The sequence below is a fragment of the Pteropus alecto genome, unplaced genomic scaffold (assembly GCF_000325575.1).
Source record: "Pteropus alecto unplaced genomic scaffold, ASM32557v1 scaffold3, whole genome shotgun sequence".
In the NCBI taxonomy this organism is placed as follows: Eukaryota; Metazoa; Chordata; class Mammalia; order Chiroptera; family Pteropodidae; genus Pteropus; species Pteropus alecto.
The window spans coordinates 54,188,004-54,192,156 of NW_006442484.1; the positions used below are offsets into that span (position 1 = coordinate 54,188,004).

The window sequence follows — 4,153 nt, forward strand, 5'->3', positions numbered from 1 at the left end:
GAGTAGCAGCCACCTTTTTTAGACAAAGTGTGGACACGACACTTCGATTTGCCACAAGCCCCTTTCCTGCACTCTCTCTGAGACTGAGGCAGAATCAAGAACTACTTTGAAATTTTGCTTCGTTCTGTAAATATCTCAACTAAAGTTTTGGATATAGCACTAGCCTTAGATTGTAAGCAATCCAACGTAGGAGACTGCCCTTTATATACCCTGTGTGTTTAAGGCAGAGCCAGGATCTTTGCAGCCAGCATAAATTGAATTTGTTACTTGGTTGAATTAAAGTTTTAATGGCTACAAAGTGGAAAGAGTAATTAGAGCCAGACCTTGCTGATTTCTAATCCCAGGTTGTTTAGTCTCTTTTTTGAGACGCGGTTCCTACATGGGTGAAATGAGGATAATACAGGCATACCTCAGGAATAACGCAGGTTCCAGACCACTGTAATAAAATGAATATTGTAATAAAGCAAGTCATATGGGTTTTTAGTTTCCCAGTGCATGTAAGTTATGTTTATATTATACTATAGTCTATTAAGTGTCTAATAATATGTCTAAAAAATAATATGCATAATTAAAAAATGCTTTATTGATAAAAATATAAACCATCATCTGAGTCTTCAGAGTTTTCAGCGGGTCAAATCTTTTTGCTGGTGGAGGCTCTTGCCTCAATGTTTGTGGCTGCTGAGTAGTGGTTGCTAAAGGTTGGGGTTGCTGTAGCAATTTCTTAAAATCAGACAATTTCTTCATTGATTGACTTTTCCTTTCATGAGCATTTTCTCTGTAGCATGCAATGCTGTTTGATAGCATTTTACCTACAGTAGAATTTCTTTTAAAATTAAAGTTGACCCTCTCAAAACCTGCCACAGTTTTATTAACTAAGTTTATTTGTAATACTCTAAATCCTTTGTTGTCATTTCAACTATCTTCACAGAATCCCCAGCCCCAAGAGTAGATTCTATCCTAAGAAACCACTTTCTTTGCTTATCTATAAGAAGCAACTTCTCATCCATTAAAGTGTTATCATGAGATTGCAGCAAGTCAGTCACATCTTCAGACTCCAATTCCAGTTATCTTGCTATGTCTATTACATCTTCACTTACTTCTTCCACTGAAGTCTCAAACTCCTCAAAGTCAGCCATTAGGGTTAGAATCAACTTTTTTTTGTTGTTAGATGAGGCAACCCTTGGTTGACCTCACAGATTGCAAGGACCTTGTCAGCTTACAATCTCTTATTTTTTATGCCTACAGCACCTGGTCTTCCTAAGTGGTCTCCCATCCAAGTACTAACCAGGCCCGACCCTGTTTAGTTTCCAAGATCAGACAGGCTTAGGCTTGTTCAGGGTGACATGGCCATAGACTAGAATCAACTTTTTTCAAATCCCTATTAATACTGATATTTTGACCTTCTCCTATGAGTCACGAGTGTTCTAGAATGGTGAATTCTTTCCAGAAGGTTTCAATTTACTTTGCTCACATCCATAAGAGGAATCTATGGCAGCTATAGCCTTACAAAACGTACTCCTTTAAAACCAAGACTCAAAAGTCAAAACGACTCTGTGATCTATGGGCTACAGAATGGATGCTGTGTTAGCTGGCAGGAAATGACATTAATCTTGTATATCTCCATCAGAGCTCTTGGGTGACTTGGTGCATTGTCAATGAGCAGTAATATATTGATAGGAATCTTTTTTTCTGAGCAGTAGGTCTCAACAATGGGCTTAAAATATTTAGTAAATCATGTTGTAAGGAGAGGCGCTGCCATCCATACTTTGTTGTTTCATTTCTAGAGCACAGGCACAGTAGATTTTGTGTAATTCTTAAGGGCCCTAGGATTTTCAGAATGGTGAATGAGCACTGGCTTCAACATAATGTCACCAGCTCCATTAGCCCCTAACAAGAGAGTCAGTTTGTCCTATGAAGCTTCTAAGCCAGACATTAACCTCTCTTCTTTAGCTATGAAAGTCCTAGATAGCATCTTCTTCCAAATAAAGTTATTTCGTCTATATTGAAAATCCGTTATGCAGTGTAATCACTTTCATTAATTGTCTTAGCTAGATCTTCTGGATAACTTGCTGCTGCTTCTATATCAGCACTTGCTGCTTCACCATGCACTTTATGTTATGGAGACGGCTTCTTTCCTTAAACCTCATGAACTGACCTCTGTTAGCCTCAAAGTTTTCTTCTACAGCTTCCTTAACTCTCTTATCCTTAATAGAAGTGGAATGAGTTTGGGCCTTGTTCCAGATTAGGCTTTGGCATAAGGAAATATTGTGGCTGCTTTGATCTTCAATCCAGATCATTAAAATTTTCTTCACATCATCAATAAGTCTACTTCATTTTCTCTTCATGTGTTCATTAGAGTAGCACTTACAATTTCCTTCAAAAACTTTTCCTTTGCACTCACAGCTTTGCTAATTGTTTGGCACAAGCGACCTAGCTTTTAGCCTATCTCAACTTTTGTCATGTCTTCCTCAGTAAGCTTAATCACTTCTAGCTTTTGATTTAAAGTGAGAGATGTACAACTCTTCCTTTCACTTGAATCCTTTGGCCCTTGTAGGGTCATTGCCTTGTCTAATTTCAATATTCAGTATCTCAGGGAATGGGGAGAGGGAGAGAGACGGGGGAACGGTTGGTGGAGCAGTCAAAACACACGTTTATAGATTAAGTTAGCTGTCATATATGAGTGTGGTTTGTGGTGCACCAAAACAGTTACAATAGTAATATCAAAGATCACAGATCACTATAACTAATATAATAGTAATGAAAAAATTTGAAATATTGTGAGAATTATCAAATTGTGACATGAAGACATAAAGTGAGCAAATGTTGGGAAAATGGTACCTATAGACTTGCTCTATGCAGAGTTACCACAAATATTCAATTTGTAAAAAACACATTATCTGCAAAGTGCAATACAATGAGATATGCCTGTAATAAGTAGAACCACTGAGGTGGGTGATTATGAGGACTTTATGAGCTATTGGTTAAGAGGTGCACAGTGCATTGTTTCAAATAATGATTAGGAGAGTTTAGCTATAAAATAAGATGAAGTCAAATCCAACATGTAAACACTTTGTGAAAAAAAATGAAAAGAGCAAAATCAGTCTTCTAAATTATAAGACTTTGAAATTATTGGGCAAGTTTTCTATTGCCCATACACATTAACAAAAATAATTCTACTTGCTTAAAGATGTAATCCATTTCTATATTACCAAAACCTTCAATATATAATGGAGCGTGACAATTTTTAAAAGTATACCATGCAACAGTTTGGAAAATTTTGTCACAAGAACAGTTGGCTTGCTTTATATCACTTTATATATATTTATGGAAAATTCCAGGGGATTTTTGCTTACTATCTTATTTCGTATACTAGAAATAAAATTTAAGAATTCATATTGTATTTTCAGCAAATATATAACAGATTTTAAAATTCAAAATGAATTCATTATAGACAATAAACCTTACTTACTTACATATAAAATGCATTATATCATCTTGTTTAACTAGAACATGTGAAAAAAAACTGCCCTCATCACCAAGAATAAAATAGTTACTACAGTCTAATATATATTGAAATACTATTTTAATATTTGCATAAATAATTGTCTAATAAGAATATTGCTATGGGAGTTAAAAGTATTTAGGACATCTTATAAATTTGAAAAAAAATAAATTTTCTAATGTACTTGAATTTTGTAAATTCTTCAACATTCCAGGCCCTCTTTCTCTTTTTAAAACAGCCATGAAAATACAATTGATTTTATTCCTTTCTCTAATGTGTTCCTTTCTTTTGATTACCAGTTAAATTTAGTTTTTTTTTTCATATCTGAAAATGAAAATCCATTGTTTGCAAACTATCAATTTCAGACTTGACCTTAACAAAGCATTTAAAAAGATTTTTTAAAAAAGGTGCTGACACTAAATCAGAAGGTGATTTCTTCTGGTAGAGGAAATTAGACCCATTAACTTTAATTGGAATTGAACAGCCACCCTGAGAAAGCTTGTCCAAGTGAAAATGAGTGTAGTCAAATTTAAGACAAGGTGTATGAGGACATCTAAAAGTATAATGTAATGCAGAGTATTTCAGTATGGCCTATTAGTAATACCTAGAATCCTGCTTTAAAAGTCTAAATATACAATAAAAAATAGCTAC

General features: G+C 34.7%; 1 pseudogene; it reads right to left on the reverse strand.

Moving 5' to 3' along the window:
- Nucleotides 1-1,236: 1,236 nt before the first annotated feature.
- LOC112470575 lies at nucleotides 1,237-1,355 on the reverse strand (annotated as a pseudogene).
- Nucleotides 1,356-4,153: the final 2,798 nt, after the last annotated feature.